This window comes from Prionailurus viverrinus, chromosome B3, assembly GCF_022837055.1.
Source record: "Prionailurus viverrinus isolate Anna chromosome B3, UM_Priviv_1.0, whole genome shotgun sequence".
NCBI classification, from domain to species: domain Eukaryota; kingdom Metazoa; phylum Chordata; class Mammalia; order Carnivora; family Felidae; genus Prionailurus; species Prionailurus viverrinus.
The window spans coordinates 83,421,086-83,443,000 of record NC_062566.1 but is presented as its reverse complement, the minus strand read 5'-3'; positions in this window follow the sequence as shown (position 1 = coordinate 83,443,000).

Genomic DNA, 21,915 nt, shown 5'->3' with positions numbered 1-21,915 from the left:
TCTGAGCTGTCAGCACAGAGCCTGATGCGGGGCTCGAATCCACAAACTGTGAGATCATGACCTGAGCTGAAATCGGATACTTAACCAACTGAGCCACCCAGGCGCCCCCATCAGACCATGTTGATGGTTCTGCCACCTTCAGCCTGTGACATCTTCTGAGGTTTCTAGAGGTGTTGGTATTGGAGCTGCTAGATTTAGCAAGTTAAAACATAGGACACTGTTGGAGGAGGTCATCGAGATGACATGACTTCTAGGAATGCACATCCTGTCCACCATTCCCAGAGTGGGAAACTTTCTCAAGGATGCTGCCTGGAGAGACCAATGTGTTAAGACCCTCTGGATGGTATATGTGACCGAATCCAGTCAAGGCCTTTATATGAACTTTTAAGATTCTGGCCCACAGATTTGGACCTCTACTTGTCTTGCAGCTGCCTAAGACAAGCCTGTAAGTTAAGTTCCCTTGTTTATTAAACATACCACCTACCAGTCTGGAGTGTCCTGCATCTTTTTTTGGTCTCTTCTTACCCTCTGTGTATGGGGGCCAGTTTGTCAAACCACAGACACCAGTTAAATTTGAATTCCAGGTAAATGAAAAATAACTTCATGGTATAAGTATGTCCCATGCAATATTTGGGACACTTACATTTTTGGTGCATTTTATTTGCTAAATCTGGCAACCCAAATGTCAATGCCCCAGATACAAGTATGTCCCAAATATTGTATAGGACATGCTCACACTAAAACATTTGCTGTTTTTCTGAAGTTCAAGATTAACTGTGTGTCCTCCATTTTATCTGATAACCCTAGTTGACATCAAATAAAAGATGGGGTGGCGGGTGACCATAGAGAATCCCTTCGGAGGTTTTTATGGGCTGGGTCTGAGAGTGACATACATCACTTCTGTCCCTACTCCATTGGTAAGTATTACAGATTCACCTAGATATAAAGGGGGTTAAAAATGTAGTCCCTCAGTGGACATTTACCAGCATCAACATTATGCATGGAAGGATGGCACAAACTGTAGACAGCTTACCATCTCTGCCTTAGCACGTGAGCAGGTGTCACATGTCAGTTTGTAGGTGGGCCTGGGCCTGTACCTAGAGGCAACATATCACAGTGATTGAGCACTTTGTCCTGACAAATCTAGACTTAAACTGCAGGCCAGTTTCTAACTAGCTATAGGGCTTGGGCAAATTTCTTTACCTCTTTGAGCTTCTGTTTCTTCACTGATCAAATGGAAATAATACAGAAGATCCTTAGAGAGTGTTTATGACGATTAAATCAGATAATCCATGTAAAGTACTTTGTACAATGTCTGGGAGCACATAATAGTAGCTACTTCGTCTGTGAGTCACAAAATAGAAGTATTTGTCAGTCTATTTACTTCATGTCTTTTCTGCTTCTAATCTTTTATGATGGCTAAAAGAAAATAAATATTACTTTTTAAAAATGAATGATAAATAATGAGCATGCATTACTTATCAAATGTAAATATTTACCTAAATAGTCTATTCATGCACACACATACAAATTATTACCCTGACTTGTCATGACACTGCCTTCTAACTTTTTCTGAGCACGCTTGGTGCTTGGAACTAAAATTATGTCATTCTTCAGAATGATGGGTCTTATGCAGACTTATCTGTCAAGTAGCCAGCTGTGTTATGACAGGTCATTCAGATTCTTTCCCCTCTCACTTTAATTTACTTTCTGGAGAGAGATGGCTGGCAAGGTTTAAGCAAGCATGATAAAGACTAATTAAAGAGTTGTTCCTCAAATCTCCTTGAAATTAGAGGTTGATTCACTGAAATAATTCATATTTCAGAACCTGAAATAAGCAAAACTTTGAATCTTAGCAAGAAAATTGAAGAGCTATATGGATTACCCAATTCTTTGCTGTGGAATTGTGCAATTGAATTTAGAATATAATAGAATTTGTGTTTCCAATAAAATCAGCTCAGAACAGCTTCACATCATAGAACTAAATTAGACCGTAACTCCCTCTAATTAGTTTGGATAGTAATATTTTTAGTCCTTAATCATACCTTTTAGTGAAGAATTCTGAAGTCCTTAGAATAAAGTCTATTGTCCTATATCCTTGGGGGTAGATCTTGAGAGGGGGTAGTTAACATATACAATGATGAGAGTTACTGGAGCTACTTTATAACTGTTACATTTAAATTTTTTTTTTTTTTTTTTTTTTTTCCTCATTCATCGACATTTTTATTTTTTTATTTTTGGGACAGAGAGAGACAGAGCATGAACGGGGGAGGGGCAGAGAGAGGGAGACACAGAATCGGAAACAGGCTCCAGGCTCCGAGCCGTCAGCCCAGAGCCTGACGCGGGGCTCGAACTCACGGACCGCAAGATCGTGACCTGGCTGAAGTCAGACGCTTAACCGACTGCGCCACCCAGGGGCCCCTGTTACATTTAAATTTTTGCCAGCTATTGGAGCTACCTTGTAATATTACCCAGAGTGCAAAGACAATAGAGGGAACATTACCCAGGGGAGCCTAAAGAGAAATGAGCCAGGCAAAACTGGATGGTGCAAGCACAGGGACTCACTGGTCTACATTCACCAGTCCCTCCCACTGTTGCCTAGGACATCTGCATGATACCTTTTCTTTTCATTAAATGGACTGGAAAATGGATGTTATGGAGAACCAACAGAAGTGGATAGGGGAGTGGACTACTTAAAATTACTAGAATTGAGGCAGGTGGATTTCGCACAAGTTACCCACTTGATTGCATCAGCCTTCCATTTCATTTTCCACAATCTAGTTTGTGAGTTGTTTTTTTTTTTTTCAATATATGAAATTTATTGTCAAATTGGTTTCCATACAACACCCAGTGCTCATCCCAAAGTGAGTTTTTTTTTTAATTGAAAACTTGTAAGTGTGGTATCATCTAACAGCTCATATATATTCTGAAACATCTTTAATGGTAGAACGTGATAATGATTAAATATTTCATTTTCTGGAAACTTCATTAAGGTTGTGGCTATCCATTGCACAGATATCTCGTGGGGGCAGTAGATGTAAATAGTAGGACAAACGCTTCTCTTAGATAATTTATTTCCTGTATCCACTCTCCCCTACTAAAGAACCAGTCAACATTTAGAGATCAATTCTTCATTATGTGTAAAAGCCTTTGTCACTTTCCTTAGTACAGTCTTCAAATCTGCCTCCCCATGATAGATCCTGTCTTCTAGACTGAGACAAGAAAGGCTATTATTAAGGATAGGATATTAAGGAAAGGATATTATTAGAGTGTCATTGAAGTTTGGTTGTGGCACTTTCGAAAGCAGTGAGGCGATGTGGATATTGTGAGGCGATTGGAACATCCTCAGGGAGATATTTAGATAGAATCTCCGAGGTTATGATTCAAATCAAGGAAGAGAAAAATGGCACAGAAATTATTCTTTGATTTCTGTTCAGTTTAAATATGAGGACAAGCTTATAGCAAGCATTGTTTACTTTGAAGTTAAAGGCCTGAGTAGAACAATGGGACTTAAATCTCTTAGCAGTGACATTTTCATCGATGACATTAAGAATTTATTGAAAACCTAAAGGGCACATAAAAACAAACTAGGGAAAAGGGGGAAGGGAAGGTATCTGTGGGATAGGGTAAAGAGTATTTTGAGGATGGGAACAGCTTGGATCATGCGGTTAGGGGTTCTTGAGGAGTGGCAATGATCCATACAGATCTACATGGGAATAAAAAGACTGAAAATTAACCAGGTGGCCTTCTTTGTTCCTATTTTCTAAATAACTTTTATCTTCCAGATATATTTAAGCAGTAGGTAGCCATGTTGAGAAGGGAGGAACCCTGGCTGATAAATGTGCTTAGTCTTTTCTATTTTGTTGTCATTGAAAAGTTGAATTAAACCACAGACTCTGGGCAAACCATTTTAGTATGATTAAAAACATTCATTACATTTCCCTCCTAAAAGCAGCTTCCCTAAAGCACAGAAAAATGTTAAAAATGCATTCGCATTAAACTCTGATTCTTTTTTTAAATTGGAAAACATGAAAGTGCATTAAAATATTTTCCCATTGAACAGTCATTAGAGTAATAAAGGAATTTGCTGGTGATGAATGTCTAGAGGGAACATGACCTACCTCATCTTTTAGTTTTCTTCTCATAAAAACGACATTTGGTGATAACCCAATTATGATTGCAATACAAAGTTTACAGAAAGTAAAGTCCATGGACACTGAGGTTGACTTGACCTCAAAGTAATAACTCCACAGTTCTACATTTCGTGAAAAGGAGGAAAAAACCTTTAAGTATATGACTACTTAGAACTTTTCCATAAGTTATCTTATATTTTTGTGTTTCCTGTTTCTTTTTGTACCGTTTTATTTCTTGGTAGCACCTTTACTAGAAATCATTCAGGCAAAGAAAGGTTAAGATGTAAAATAGCCAATTTTCCCTCAGGTGTTAAAAGTTCTGATTAAAGTTTTAAGACGGGTAAAGGCTGAAGCTATTTGCTAAAATAAAATTTGATCTACTCCTAGTCTATTTCTAGCTATCATTAACATGATGTCCTTATCATCATTATAAACATTTTTGGGGTATTATAACATGTTATTTATATGGCATTTTTTTAGTAACAAAATGAAGTAAGGTGTGGTTGCTGTCCTAATTACAATTCAGCTAGGAACAGTTGTTTACTGTTGGATTTATAAGTGCTATTGGTTAAAGTAATATCAGCTAGTATGAAATAAACCCCTTGAAGGTAATGAATTAACACACTACCTGTTTTTCTTTCTTTCATGTGAAGTCCAAAGTACTTTCTGTGGTAAATAGAATGTCACCACCCCTACCCCCAAAGATGCCCATGTCGTAATCCCCACAGTCTGTGAACATGTTACCTTACATGGAAAAGGGATTTTAAAGATGTTATTATGTTAAGGATCTTGAGATGGGAAGATTATCCTGGATTATCTGGGTGGGCCCAGTGTAATCACAAGGGTTATTAAAAGGGAATGAGGGAAGTAGGACAGGCTCAGATGCCATGTGACCAAGAGACTAAAATACTGTGCTGCTGGTTTTGAAGATGGAGGATGGGTCCATGAGCCATGCATTTGGCTTCTAGAAGCTATAAAGGGCAAGGAAATGGAGCCTCCAGAGGGAACATAGCCCTGCTGACCCATTTTAGGACTACAGACTCCAGGAAATTTGGAGAATACATCTGTGTTGTTTGAAGCTGCTAAATTTGTGGTAATTTGTTACAGTGGCCATGAGAAAATAAAATAGCTTCTATGGTCATTCAGGGAGCCAGTTTCTTTTCTTTTGATGTCTCCACCAGATACTAGGGCCTGGAGTATACTGCATTTAGCCAGTGGGTGAAGAAAGAGAATGAATGAGGGTAGTGGGTGGTTTTTATGGACCAGGATAAGTGGCAAACATAATTTTTGATCACATTCCATTGTATTCACCCATGCAAAGGTGTCATACTAAAATTCTCCCTTCTACTTTATGATTTCCTTATCAGTCTACCACTTTATGTCATTATGGGACATTCCTGTCCATGAAGCTCCTCATGCTAGATATCTGGTACTCATTTTTGATACCTCCTTCTCTCCTCACCTTCCACATCCAATCTCTTACTGAGTCTTAATAATTCTATCTAGCCTCAAATCCATCACTTTTCTCCATCTCCACTTGCCACCATTCTCCTCCAAATAGCCATGTGGCTGCACCCAGTATAGTTGTGCATCTAGGGAGAACATGAAACCTGTTTGGTGATAAGTAGTCTGTTTTTGCCATGGGTGCTAAACTGAGTAATCAGCTAATGGTCATTATCTCTTCCTCATAGCCATTATCTGATATAATTAACATTACTTAGTTTTTCAAAGTGCTGAATATTGTGAGGCGAGAATATGGTGGTTTCCTCATTTTTCATGGGGAGCTAAAGGTCTGTAGTGACCTCAAGCTCTTTGAGATGAAGACAGAAAATAACAAATAAAAAAAATACATTCATGCCTCTAATGGTAAAACAACTTGACTGATACAAGCCAGAAAGCCTGGGGTAGAAGTACACAGATTCAAATAATGATGTTCATAATCTTTATGAGAAATATTTTTGCCTTAATTTCTTAGCACTATTGATGAGCTATGCTGAGCCCTGAACATCAGCGTTGCTTACTGCTTTCTTCAGTGTGGAGGAAGTTAACACCATGGAGAACACAGGAGTAGATGTTGTGAGCCTTGAAATATTGCCTTGCTACAATTACCAGACGAATTTGCTCTGGATACCAGATGGTGCTACCTCATTTGTATTTTTACAAAAGTGCAATTCTTTTATTTTTTTAAACGAGAAATAGGGATCATATTGGTCCCAGAAAAATGTAAAAATTGTTATATTTTCATACAATCTTGCCTCATCCTCCTATCTCATATAAGCCTTAATACAACATATATATTTGCATATATATATGAAGATTTTTTAAATAATACTTTGTTTAAAATATTCCTATATTTTTCATGTCACGAAGTAATATGTGCTCATATCAGAACATTCAGAAAATATAGATAAATAAAAAGGCCACTATCCTGATTTAGAAAATGTTAACTATTTGGTGCACATCCTTCTGTAAAAATATATTGATTCATAATTCTCAGGAGCTCAGCTTTTAAAATGTTCTCACCTGTACCCAAGATGCCATAATGAACAAAAGTTCTTTTTAGATTGTGTGACCTTATCAAACACTTCTCTCTGCCTCATTATAAGACATTCCTATGCACACAGTTTCTCATGCTAGATCTCTGGTAGTCATTTTCAGATTCTCCCTCTCCCTCACCTCCCACATCTAATCTGTTACCAAGTCCTATTGATTCTCCCCATCTTCATTACTTTTCTTCATCTTCCTTGCCACCACCTGTTGATTAGCCTATTTCTTCCTCGCTGAAATACTTTTCTTTCTCCATATCCTACCCCTTGCTCTCCCAAGGCTACTTTCTTGTTCATCATCAACTTCCTAATAACTTCTTGCCCTGTAGATTTCATTTTTTGATATCATTTCTTTCAGGAAATGTTTTCTGATAAACATATCCAGACTAGATATGGTATGTCTTCTGTATGGTTTCTTTCTTTTTTTTTTTATCATTATGAAATTTATTGTCAAATTGGTTTCCATACAACACCCAGTGCTCATCCCAACAGGTGCCCTAAATACCCATCACCTCCCCTTCCCTTCCTCCCACACCCCCATCAACCCTCAGTTTGTTCTCAGTTTTTAGGAGACTCTTATGTTGTGGCTCCCTCCCTCTCTAACCATTTTTTTTTCTTTCCCTCCCCCATGGTCTTCTGTTAAGTTTCTCAGGATCTACATAGGAGTGAAAACATATGGAATCTGTCCTTCTCTGTATGACTTATTTCATTTAGCATAACACTCTCCAGATTCATCCATATTGCTACAAAAGGCCATATTTCATTCTTTCTCATTACCACGTAGTACTCCATTGTGTATATAACCACAATTTCTTTATCCATTGATCAGTTGATGGACATTTAGGCTCTTTCCATAATTTGGCTAATGTTGAGAGTGCTGCTATAAACATTGGGGGTACAAGTGCCCCTATGCATCAGTACTCCTGTACCCCTTGGGTAAATTCCTAGCAGTGCTACTGCTGGGTCATAGGGTAGGTCTATTTTTTATTTTTTGAGGAACCTCCACCCTGTTTTCCAGAGCGGCTGCACCAGTTTGCATTCCCACCAACAGTGCAAGAGGGTTCCTGTTTCTCCACATCCTCTCCGGCATCTATAGTCTCCTGTTTAGTTCATTTTAGCCACTCTGACTGGCGTGAGGTGATATCTGAGCGTGGTTTTGATTTGTATTTCTCTGATAAGGAGCGACATTGAGCATCTTTTCATGTGCCTGTTGGCCATCTGGATGTCTTCTTTAGAGAAGTGTCTATTCATGTTTTCTGCCCATTTCTTCACTGGGTTATTTGTTTTTCGGGTGTGGAGTTTGGTGATTTTGGATACTAGCCCTTTGTCTGATATGTCATTTGCAAATATCTTTTCCCATTCCGTTGGTTGCCTTTTAGTTTTGTTGATTTGTTTCCTTTGCTGTGCAGAAGCTTTTTATCTTCATGAGGTCCCAATGGTTCATTTTTGCTTTTAATTCCCTTGCCTTGGGGACGTGTCAAGTAAGAAATTGCTGTGACTGAGGTCAGAGAGGTTTTTCCCTGCTTTCTCCTCTAGGGTTTTGATGGTTTCCTGCCTCACATTCAGGTCCTTTATCCATTTTGAGTTTATTTTTGTGAATGGTGTGAGAAAGTGGTCTAGTTTCAACCTTCTGCATGTTGCTGTCCAGTTCTCCCAGCACCATTTGTTAAAGAGACTGTCTTTCTTCCATTCTTTCCTGCTTTGTCAAAGATTAGTTGGCCATACTTTTGTGGGTCTAGTTCTGGGGTTTCTATTCTATTCCATTGGTCTATGTGTCTGTTTTTGTGCCAATACCATGCTGCTTGATGATTATCGCTTTGTAGTAGAGGCTAAAGTCTGGGGTTGTGATGCCTCCTGCTTTGGTCTTCTTCTTCAAAATTCCTTTGGCTATTCGGGGCCTTTTGTGGTTCCATATGAATTTTAGGATTGCTTGTTCTAGTTTCGAGAAGAATGCTGGTGCAATTTTGATTGGGATTGCATTGAATGTGTAGATAGCTTTGGGTAGTATTGCCATTTTAACAATATTTATTCTTTCAATCCATGAGCACGGAATGTTTTTCCATTTCTTTATATCTTCTTCAGTTTCCTTCATAAGCTTTCTATAGTTTTCAGCACAGATCTTTTACATCTTTGGTCAGGTTTATTCCTAGGTATTTTATGCTTCTTGGTGCACTTGTGAATGGTATCAGTTTCTTTATTTGTCTTTCTGTTGCTTCATTATTAGTGTATAAGAATGCAACTGATTTCTGTACATTAATTTTGTAACCTGTGACTTAGCTGAATTCATGTATCAGTTCCAGCAAACTTTTGGTGGAGTCTATCAGGTTCCATGTATAGTATCATGTCATCTGCAAAAAGTGAAATCTTGACTTCATCTTTGCCAATTTTGATGCCTTTGATTTCCTTTTGTTGTCTAATTGCTGATGCTAGAACTTCCAACACTATGTTAAACAATAGCGATGAGAGTGGACATCCCTGTCGTGTTCCTGATCCAGGGAGAAAGCTCTCAGTTTTTCCCTATTGAGGATGATATTAGCTGTGGGCTTTTCATAAATGACTTTTATGATGTTTAAGTATGTTTCTTCTACCCCGACTTTCTCGAGGGTTTTTATTAAGAAAGGATGCTGAATTTTGTCAAATGCTTTTTCTGCATCGATTGACAGGATCATATGGTTCTTCTCTTTTATTAATGTGATGTATCACATTGATTGATTTGCAAATGTTGAACCAGCCCTGCAGCCCAGGATGAATCCCACTTGATCGGTGAATAATTCTTTTTATATGCTTTTGAATTCGATTTGCTAGTATCTTATTGAGAATTTTTGCATCCAGTATTCATCAGGGATATTGGCCTGTAGTTCTCTTTTTTTGCTGGGTCTCTGTCTGGTTGAGGAATCAAAGTAATGCTGGCTTCATAGAATGAGTCTGGAAGTTTTCCTTCCCTTTCTATTTTTTGGAATAGCTTGAGAAGGATAGGTATTATCTCTGCTTTAAATGTCTGGTAGAATTCCCCAGGGAAGCCATCTGGTCCTGGACTCTTATTTGTTGGGAGATTTTTGATAACTGATTCAATTTCTTTGCTGGTTATGGGTCTCTTCAAGCTTTCTATTTCTTCCTGTTTGAGTTTTAGAAGTGTGGGGTGTTTAGGAATTTGTCCATTTCTTTCAGGTTATCCAGTTTGTTGGCACATAATTTTTCATAGTATTCCCTGATAATGGCTTGTATTTCTGAGGGATTGGTTGTAATCATTCCATTTTCATTCATGATTTTATCTGTTTGCGTCCTCTCCCTTTTCTTTTTGAGAAGCCTGGCTAGAGGTTTATCCATTTTGTTTATTTTTTCAAAAAACCAACTCTTGGGTTTCATTGATCTGCTCTACAGTTTTTTTAGATTCTATATTGTTTATTTTTTCTGTGACCTTTATTATTTCTCTTTTTCTGCTGGATTTGGGGTGTCTTTGCTGTTCTGCTTCTATTTCCTTTAGGTGTGCTGTTAGATTTTGTATTTGGGATTTTTCTTGTTTCTTAAATGTTTGTTTGTTTGTTTATTTATTTATTTATTTCATTTTATTTATTTTTGAGACAGAGAGAGACAGAGCATGAATGGGGGAGGGTCAGATAGAGAGGGAGACACAGAATCAGAAGCAGGCTCCAGGCTCTGAGCCATCAGCCCAGAGCCCGACGCGGGGCTCTAACTCACGGACCGCGAGATCGTGACCTGAGCTGAAGTCGGACGCTTAACCGACTGAGCCACCCAGGCGCCCCGGGATTTTTCTTGTTTCTTGAGATAGGCCTGAATTGCAATGTATTTTCCTCTCAGGACTGCCTTCTCTGCACCCCAAAGTGTTTGGATTGTTGTATTTTCATTTGTTTCCATATATTTTTAAATTTCTTCTCTAATTGCCTGGTTGACCCATTCATTCTTTAGTAGGGTGTTCTTTAATCTCCATGCTTTTGGAGGTTTTCCAGACTTTTCCTGTGGTTGATTTCACGCTTCATAGCATTGTGGTCTGAAAGTATGCATGGTATGATCTCAATTCTTGTATACTTATGAAGGGCTGTTTGTGACCCAGTATGTGATCTATCTTGGAGAATGTTCCATGTGCACTCGAGAAGAAAGTATATTCTGTTGCTGTGGGATGCAGAGTTCTAAATTTATCTGTCAAGTCCATCTGATACAGCATATCATTCAGGGCCCTTGTTTCTTTATTGATCCTGTGTCTAGATGATGTATCCAATGTTGTAAGTGGAGTATTAAAGTCCCCTGCAATTACCACATTCTTGTCAATGAGGTTGCTTATGTTTGTTATTATTTTATATATTTGGGGGCTTCCATATTCACTGCATGGACATTTATAATTGTTAGCTCTTCCTGATGGATAGACCCTGTAATGATTATATAATGCCCTTCTTCATCTCTTGTTACAACCTTTAATTTGTAGTCTACTTTGTGTGATATAAGTATGGCTACTCCAGCTTTCTTTTGACTCCAAGTAGCATGATAGATGGTTCTCCATCCCCTCACTTTCAATCTGAAGGTGTCCTCAGGTCTAAAATGAGTCTCTTGTAGACAGCAAATAGATGGGTCTTGTTTTTTTTATCCATTCTGATACCCTATGTCTTTTGGTTGGTGCATTTAGTCCATTTACATTCAGTGTTATTATAGAAAAATAGGGGTTTAGAGTCATTGTGGTGTCTGTAGGTTTCATGCTTACAGTGATGTCTCTGATACTTTGTCTCACAGGATCCCCCTTAGGATCTCTTGTAGGGCTGGTTTAGTGGTGATGAATTCCTTCAGTTTTTGTTTGTTTGGGAAGACCTTTATCTCTCCTTCTATTCTAAGTGACAGATTTTCTGGATAAAGCATTCTTGGCTGCATATTTTTTCTATTCATCACATTGAAGATTGCCTGCCATTCCTTTTTGGCCTGCCAAGTTTCAGTAGACAGATCCATCACGAGTCTTATCGGTCTCCCTTTATATGTTAGAGCATGTTTATCCCTAGCTGCTTTCAGAATTTTCTCTGTATCCTTGTATTTTGCCAGTTTCACTATGATACGTCGTGCAGAAGATGGATTCAAGTTATGTCTGAAGGGAGTTGTCTGTGCCTCTTGGATTCAATGCCTTTTTCCTTCCCCAGTTCAGGGAAGTTCTCAGCTATGATTTTTTCAAGTACACCTTCAGCACCTTTCCCTCTCTCTTCTTCCTCTGGAATCCCAATTATGCGTACATTATTTCGCTTAATTATGTCACTTAGTTCTCTAAGTCTCCCCTCATACTCCTGGATTTTTTTATCTCTCTTTTTCTCAGGTTCTTCTTTTTCCATAATTTTATCTTCTGATTCACCCATTCTCTCCTCTGCCTCTTCAATCTGAGCTGTGGTCGCCTCCATTTTATTTTGCAGCTCATTTATAGCATTTTTAGCTCCTCCTGAGTGTTTCTTAGTCCCTTGATCTCTGTAGTAATAGATTTTCTGCTGTCCTCTATACTTTTTTCAAGCCCAGCGATTAATTTTATGACTATTATTTTAAATTCATTTTCTGCTATATTGCTTAAATCATTTTTGATCAGTTCGTTAGCTGTCGTTACTTCCTGGAGTTTCTTTTGAGGAGAATTCTTCCGTTTCATCATTTTGGATAGTCCCTGGAGCGGCGTGGAACTGCAGGGCTCTTCCTTTGTGCTGTCTGGAGTAACTTGAGTTGGTGGGTGGGGCCACAGTCAGATCTGATGTCTGCCCCCAGTTCGCCGCTGGGGGGCCACAGTCAGACTGGTGTGTACCTTCTCTTCCCCTCTCCCCGGGGCAGGACTCACTGTGGAGTGGTGTGGCCTCTGTCTGGGCTACTTGCACACTGCCAGGCTTGTGGTGCTGCTTCGATGGGATCTGGTGTATTAGCTGGGTGGATCTGCAAGGTGCACAGGGGTGGGTGGGGCAGACTCAACTCGCTTTTCCTTTGGTGGTCCTCTTCCGGTGGGGCCCTGCGGCACCAGGAGGGAGGCAGACCCTTCAGAGGGATGGATGTGCAGAAGCACAGCTTGGGTGTTTGCGTGGTGCAAGCAAGTTCCGTGATGGGAACTACCTCCCTTTGGGATTTTGGCTGGGGGATGGGCCAGGAAGACACCGCTTCCCAGCACCTTTGTTCCCCGCCAGGCTGAGCTCTGTCCTCTGGGGCTCAACAACTCTCCCTCCCGCTCTCCGAACAGAGCTGTTGACTTATAACAGTCCAGATGTTAAGTCCCACTGGCTGTCAGAACACACTCCGTCCAGCCCCTCCACTTTGGCAAGCCAGACTCAGGGGCTCTGCCTTGCCTGGTGGGCTGGCTGCCCCTCCGCCGCCCTGGATCCCTCCTGCCAGTCCGTGTAGTGTGTACCGCCTCTCCACCCTTCCTACCCTCTTCTGTGGGCCTCTTATCTACGCTTGGCTCTGGAGGGTCTGTGTTGCTAGTCTTCTGGTGGTTATCGGGGTAAATTAGGCAGATGTGGGTGGAATCTAAGCAATCAGGAGGATGTGGTGAGCCCAGCGTCCTCTTTTGCTACCATCTTCCTCCCAGGAAGTATCCTGTATGGTTTCTTTTTTTTTTTTTTTTTTTTTTTAACGTTTTTATTTATTTTTGGGACAGAGAGAGACAGAGCATGAACGGGGGAGGGGCAGAGAGAGAGGGAGACACAGAATCGGAAACAGGCTCCAGGCTCTGAGCCATCAGCCCAGAGCCTGACGTGGGGCTCGAACTCACAGACCGCGAGATCGTGACCTGGCTGAAGTCGGCCGCTTAACCGACTGCGCCACCCAGGCGCCCCTCCTGTATGGTTTCTTAACACTATATGTATTTCTCTATTATACTGCTTATCACCACGGTCCTGCATTCTGTTCACTTGTCTGTATTCCTCACTGTGTTGCTAGTGCTTAGCAAATGTGTGCCCTTACATGTGATTGATATACATTGTTGAATGGATGGATGCACATAGTAAGAAATGGGAGCAGTTTTGGCCTCTGAGAGCCATATAGATTTTTGAGTAAAGGAGTGATACAGATACGCACGACTTTAGAACTGGTAGTATTATAGAAGACAAATTGAGAAGAAATGAGATAAACCAAAGAGTATCACTAGGAGATTGTTGCCAGATCTAGAGTGAAGTAATGAGCACATTGACTCTTGTTATTGGGAATAGAAAGGTATGAATACGAGGACCTTCACACGAATAAGCAAAGACCTGCTCTTGGTCACTCTGGGGTTAAATAATCCAAATAGAACTGTCAGGGGTCCAGTGGCAATTTCAGGACAAGAGGTGATGGGTACAGGCCGAAATAGACTTCAAGAAAGAAAGCTAGAAGATAACTAAAGATAGCTCTCCTCTTCCCCACCACCTGCAGTGGAGTCTTAGCTGAACTTAGCTGAACTTAGCAGAACTTCTGGTTTGGTTATGTGAACTTTTTTCTTTTTTTTTTTTTTTCCAGGGGAAGGGGATCTTACTTCCCCTCAGGGAAGTATATCTATTCTCCCAAGAGGTGCTCTTTGGTTTTCTTAGCTTGCATTTTAACGTGGTCTATTTGCAGTAGCAATATAAGAAACAGAACATAACACAATCTGTCATCTAAAAGTTGCAAAACAGAGCCAGGGGGTTAATTCCTGGTGTTTGCAAATACGGAGGAAATACTCCAAAAACAACATATGTATTTGTATGTGGGTCATACAGTGGATCATGATTATAAACAACAACATTTTTGAATAAAAGGAAAAAAAGATGTCAACACAGAGCTGTAATTACTGAGCAATATTTAAAGTTGGCTGACTATATTTAATACATTGCTATATTCAAGTAATATAAATGTATACTTGCATGTTCAATATATTATATTTGGGTATGTGGTGTGTGTATGTAAGAAGTATAAATACTATATGATTCCAGTCATACATAAATGGGATCTAAAAAAATAAACAAGGACAGAATCAGAACTGTAAATACAGAGAACAAACTGATGGTTGCCAGAAGAGAGGGGGACAGAGGGTTGGGTGAAATAGGTGAAGGGGAGAGGGAGATACAGGCCTCCAGTTATGGAATAAGTAAGTCACGGAAGTAAAAAGCAGAGAATAAGGAATACAGTTAATGATATTGTAATAGTGATACAATGGGGCAGACGGTAGCTATACTTGTGGTCAGCACAGTGTAATGTATAAACTTATCAAATCACTGAATTGTACACCTGAAACTCGTGTAACAGTGTGTGTCAACTATACTCAAATTGACAAAAAAATTAAAAAAAAATATTTGCTCTCAGAGAACTTACACTTTGGATGAGGAGATAAGCTATAGACTTATGGAAGTGTAAATAAAAATATAAGAGCAACTAATTTAATGTATGGGTGTATGATTACTTAAGGCTCTGAGTTCCAGGTAGCATGCAACTCAAGGGGAATTAAATACGGCAGAGGAATTTATTATAAGGAGACAGGAACATATCACAAAAGCAGGAATTCAGGAAAAGGGGCTGGAGAGAATGGGAAAGCCGCTCTTCCTTTCTTTGTCTCCCCTCCTCTCTAGCTAGTCCTACCACTGACTCATTTTCTGAGGTACTCTGTGGTGCTCAGGTTGGCATGTTGCTGACTGGTTCCTTGATTCCAATTCCAAATTTTCAGTTGAAAAACGTGATTATGCTTATTGGTTTGAGCATCCGTCCTTAGTCTAACCAACCATGATTTGCACAACCATGTAATAGAAAGAGAGCTAGGAGGGCTCAGAGAGGCCATTTTCAGAGAACATGCCCATAATAAGTAAAAGTTTTTTTAGGGGTATCTGTCCTTATTTTACCTCTAGGAGGTTGGTTGAACCATTAGATTCTAACTGGGTAACAGTTTCCAGGGTTATGAAAACAATGAAGACTTGTCATAACAACCCGTGATTTGGTCAGAATTTCTACTTGGTGCTGTAGAGATTTTTCTTTTGAATGGATGTTTGCACATACATTAATCACAGCTATGCCTGGTTGGAATGTCATTCTGCCATCTGTCATATCAGCTAATAGTCACACTTCCTTTCCTGTATTTCAAAGCTTCCTTTGGGAGAAACAAGTCTTTGTAGGGTAGTGTAGGATTATATTTTTGTTAATAAATTAATTTTTATTAAGTAAAACAAAGACAAATCCACCAATAAAGATCAGTCTGTAAATGCTCAGGAGAGCACTGAAATTATGTTACTTATGTGTGGTTCTCTTCCAAATTTAAAAATTATTTGCATTCTCCCTTGTATAGTTTATTTTAATATGCTGCGCTTTGTAGGAAAATATCACAAAATATCTCATTACGTGAAATGAGACAAAATGAACACTATGGTAGTTCAGCATGGAAAGTGTGAACACTGCAGTTGAAACACTGCAGTTCATATGTCTTGAACTGAGCTGTGTGAGAAGATTTTGGATGATTTTTAAAACTATCCTTCACATAATTTTGATAAGGAGGTAATGTGTGCAGTGAAGTGGCATATGTTCAAATTTGCTTTTGAGAAGGATTGATTTACTGATATTATGTTAGTTCCTTAACCCCTTTGCTCGTTTATTACTTAAATACACATAGCCAAACTTTTTATCAGGAGAGTTTGTGAGAAATATTGACTATGGTTTTATGTAGGACACACAGGCTACAGTGATTCTTCAGTATTAGGTTAAAACATAGCAAGGCCCATGATTAATGAAAATCAAAGAACTTTTTAGAAACTTCCAATAGGGAATTTAAAAAATAAGAGATGGCTTTCATATCTATATGTTCAGAAATAAAGTCAAGCTACTCTTTTTTCATCTTTAAATGAAAGTTTAATTTTTTTAAATGTTTATTTTTGAAAGAGAGAGAGAGCGCACGCACAAGCTGGGGAGAGGCAGAGGAGAAGGAGACAGAATCTGAAGCAGGCTCCAGGCTCTGATCTGTCAGCACAGAGCCTGATGTGGGGCTTGAACTCACCAATGGTGAGATCATGACCTGAGCTGACGTCAGACGCTTAACCACCTGAGTCATCCAGGCACCCCTAAATGAAATCTTAAGTTAGTGAAAAGTTGTTAACTATAGGGTTTAAATGTAATTGGGGAATGTAATATGAAAAACATTTTTTATTATGAAAGTCCGAGATGTATGTTGTATACAACTTATACGGTCCTGGGTAGAATGCTTATTCATTCATTTTTGGCCTGACCATAAAAATTCCAAGTGCTTACTTATCTCACAGTAAAAAATGAGAGAAGAGGACTCACAATGAGGTGCCTAGTGTAAAGGAGTGTTTCTTCTCTCCAATGGCTGTCAGGTGAGTGAAGCTGACGGGTCCTGAGCTGGGACTTTGCTATGAAGGTAAGAACTTAGTTTACTACGGCCTCAATGGCAGCAAGTTAGCTCTTTTTGTAGGCTAATAAGGATGTAAGTGGTGTAGCATGTGAGCATATGACCCATCTGCTTTTCAGATCAGTGGGGAGACTTGAACAAGCTGGAGGAACAATTGATAATCTTACTTGGTGTGGAAATCAATGCCTGGAGCCTGAGCCACACTGCACAGCATCTTTCTGGTGTCACTGGGCTACTTGCTGATGGCATCCTTCATTCATTCACACAATGTATTTTTTTTTTTAAACACTTTATTTTTAAAAAAATTTTTTTTTTTTTTTTACGTTTATTTATTTTTGGGACAGAGAGAGACAGAGCATGAACGGGGGAGGGGCAGAGAGAGAGGGAGACACAGAATCGGAAACAGGCTCCAGGCTCCGAGCCATCAGCCCAGAGCCCGACGCGGGGCTCGAACTCCCGGACCGCGAGATCGTGACCTGGCTGAAGTCGGTCGCTCAACCGACTGCGCCACCCAGGCGCCCCCACACAATGTATTTTTATTCTGAATCTAGCAGTGGCTCAATACATATATGTCAAGTAAGCTGATGTGCATTGATTTAGGATTCTGACCACAGATTTAATCATACCCAAAGCTACCTAAAACAGGGGTAATGGGTAAACAGAAGCCTATGAAAAGACTTCTGAATCTCAAAATTCTATTGTTATGTTGTCTAGATTTTACAGTTTAGATCTGATGCTGACACTAACTTGCCTCGGTTAATTCACAAAACATCTTGCCTCTGTTCACTTCTATGTAGAAACAATTATATTTGTTTTAGTCTTAAAAGATTTGTGATATAGTTATGCTTGAATTGTAATTCATTCTTCATATTGAAAACATTATATGTAAGACATTTTATTAAATTCTCTGAGGACAAAAAATACACTTAATATAAGGTATGGTCCTTTCTCTCAAGAAGTTTGTGGTCTAATAATGAAATAGAGATGTATAAAAATATACCAATACCTGGCAGAATGTGAAAAATGCATATGTAACAGAATTAAGTTTAGCTATGTGAATTTATAGTTTCATAATGCCATATTTTGGAATAATTTTGAATTTTTTTATGGTTCCTTTAGATGTAGGCTATAAGTAAAGCCTGTGTGTGCACACGAGCATATGTTTACACTACTGTGCAAACAAAAGCATGTTACTATGTTGATTTGCCTTGTTGGATTCCGTGTGTAATTTAGTAGAAGACAGAAGACCTATATGTCAGTCTTTTTCTTCACCTTTCTGTGTGATCTTTGGCTTAACACCAAATATCTCTGGGCATAGATACCTCTCCTGAGTAAAAAAAACGTTCTTTAGTGTGTATGAGTGATCAGGAAAAGTATTTTGGAAATGATAAAGCTACACAGAATAACCCTAAGGGATTATTTTCCTTTGATTTAAGGTATTCTCTCTAATTCTTATGTGAGCATTTAAATATTATGAAGACTAGTTGCTTATGATGATAAAATGTTATAGTTTGCTTTGTACAGATTAAAAAGCCATAAGTGTTTTTAATTGCCCTTAATTCTCCATGGCATGTTCATTTTCATTCTTAATGGCTCCACATGGCTTAAAATTAATTTGCATCCTTACCCAATGTCATATTATGGCTCTTTGATTACTTGCAGAAATTCTTTGACAAAGCTTAAGATGCACAAAGATTTTCTTTATGTGCATATTAATAACTAATTACAAATGACCCAAATTCTATAATCTTTATACCCTACCTCATTCCCAAAGGATAATAATATATAACTTTCACATAACGACTGAAATACTAGATTCAGTTGAAATAAAATTAATTTTTATAAGTGAAAAGATTTACAAATTCTAGGTCAAGGACAAGTACTTCTTAGTACCCCTCATTTAATGCCTGGATTTGACTTAATGCAAAGTTCTTATGTGAAATGAAGGTACATTACCTTATGCATGGTTCCCTTTGTGCTGCAATCTGACATTCCTGGCTTGCTGGGGAAGGAGCGGGCCAATCTGAGTTTCAGTAGACTTCTTTGTGTGGCTTTATTTTAAAATTGTTACATATGTTTTATGATTTTAGACTCTCTAGAGTAAAACTAATTTTTCTCCTTTACGGAGTCCCACAGACTTAGCAGAAGGCTGGATTATAACATGAAGTCTCATGTCAAATGGGAGAGGGAGCGAGCAGGTGGCTTTGGAGCCGGCTGGGAGAGAAGGCTCCTGGACTTCAGTCTTGAGAGAGGAGGCAGAATGCAGAGGGCCAAGAGTGCTAACAGTCTGTCAAACTCTGGGATAAATTAAAAGCATCTTTTCTTAGTAGGAGTCATCAATTGAGGAGAGGAGCAATTAGATGGTACCAGTATGATATTAAAAAAGCAGTTCTCACCCTTAATCTGAGAGTCAAACTAGAGAAGGAGAAAAGTGATATTAAACTAAGCAGCTGGGAATTGTTCAGGAGCAACTCTGTAGGGTAAAAAAAGATACTCATCTTCTTTTAAGGAAGAGGTTTTCAAGCTTTTTCAACACCAAATTCCTTATTTCCAAGTGGAATCTTACATGGCTTCCCACGTTCCCTCTGAATCCCTTTTATTTAAGAAATAGGTAAATGGAGAGCTGCTGCACTTTGAAGCAGGGGTGGGAGCCAAGCTTCATTCGATTTTCATTCCCACAGTGGCCCCTTGGATAACTACTGGAGCTCAAGAGTTGTATAGACCATAGTTTGAGAACCACTACTTCAAGTTATAAAGAAAAAGAAATGTTTAGACATGGGGAATTACTGACTATAGAGCTTTGGTTGTTTCATGGCTTCCCTGAACCTCAGTTGTTTTGTTTTTGTTTTTTTTTTTTTAAATCTATAAGTTGGGAATAATAATATCTACTTCAAATAGTTGTTGTGAGGGTTAAATTAAATGAGCTAATGGATTCAAAGTGCTTAATAAAATGTTTGACACATTGTGATTATTAAATAAATGCATCCATGATGCAGTTCAGCTTCATCAATCAAGACGGTTTTGAACCTTTTCCTTCCAATTGGAATAAACCATCATGTGTCAGTTTTTAAGTTGTTGTCTCTCCCAGCTCCAAACCCCTCATCCTTCTGTACCTTGTTCTGTGGCGCTGAGGCTCAGAGTCTATAAACCACGTTTCAGCTTGATCAGCAGTCTCCATGTTGGGCTCTGCCAACAAGGGGTACCTGGGAGTCTGGAGGAGGGAGAAGGGACTTGCTCCTTACTGTAGGGTTCATGTGCACTTTCCAGTTTTGCCAGGGTCATTCTTGCCTCACTTTATCCAGGCAGCAGCAGTTGAATCCAGCTTCCAGTTTCTCTGACACTGGCAGGATTAGCCTCATCCAACACCTTCAGAGATGCAAGTGACAGGCAAGCAGTGTCCCTCTTCAGAGGTCTGGGTCCCAGGCACACCAGACCCCTCCAGGCTTCTAAATTTTAACAATTCCCATCCTTCCCCTTTGTTTCTCCAACTCTAGGGGGTGGGTAGTGGCTTCTTGGTAGTTGTTACGTGATACCTTAAAGTTCTCTCTTTGCGTTTTTAGCTATCAATACATAGTTAACAGTGACCTATACTGAATTCTCTCTATTAAAAATAACTAGTGTGGTGTCTGTGGCTTAACTGGAACCTGACAGACACTGATACCCTCTCCCTCCTCTGTTCCCTTACTGGGATTTGTTTTGTGTCCCAAGTGCCTTCATAATTCACGGGTGCATGAGAGTCTATATATAGAGCTGCCTACTGAATAATTCAACCTGAATGTCTCTCTCCAGTTCCCACACTCAATATTTCCCAATCTGGACTCATTATCTTCACTCACTGCAACACCTGAAGTTTCTCCTTTCTCTATATTGGTCAGCAGCATCAATGTGTGCTTTTAAATGAATTGATTGCACAGTGCTCTAAACTTGATCTCTACAGCAATTGAAAATGCTAACAACACCTTGGAACTTCAAGTTACTATACTACCTGAGCCAAATTTTGGTGACAGCGATATATTAACATGATTCATTTTAGAATCTGAATCTTAAAAATCAGAAGAGATGTGCTTGGTTAGGAATTGGGAAACCCAGGTTCGATTCCTTTTACTTCATATTAAGTTTTACAACTCATTAGTCTTACTTTCTCCCTCGGTAAAATAGGGTTAAAATAATTTCTCATATATGTTAAAGAGATATCTGATATATACATGAACATTTACATTAGATAATATATCTGCAAGTTATTAAGATGGAGCCAAGCATTGTGCTAAATTTAATATATTTTAAAGACCACCCTCCAATCTAATTATAACAGATGGGCTCAAAGTACTAACTATAAGAAAAGCTTGATCTTTTAGACTATTCCACTTAACATAAAAAAATCCGATGGGGCAAGATGGCGGCTTAGGAGGACGCTGGGCTCACCGCACGTCCTGCTGATCACTTAGATTCCATCTACATCTGCCTAAATAACCCAGAAAACCGCCAGAGGATTAGCAGAACGGAGTCGCCGGAGCCAAACGCAGACGAGAGGCCCACGGAAGAGGGTAGGAAGGGCGGCGAGGCGGTGCGCGCTCCACGGACTGGCGGGAGGGAGCCGGGGCGGAGGGGCGGCTCGCCGGCCAAGCACAGCCACCGAGTCTGGCTTGCAAAAGCGGAGGGGCCTGACGGACTGTGTTCCCACAACAAGCGCGACTTAGCGTCTGGGAGGTCATAAGTGAACAGCTCTGCTCGGAAAGCGGGAAGGCTGGAGGACAAAGGGAGGGAGAGCTGCTGAGCCCCCTGACAACAGAGCTCAGTTTGGTGGGGAACAAAGGCGCTCGCCAGCGCCATTTCCCCCGCCCATCCCCCAGCCGAAATCCCAAAGGGAACCGGTTCCTGCCAGGGAACTTGCTCGCTCCGCGCAAACACCCAACTCTGC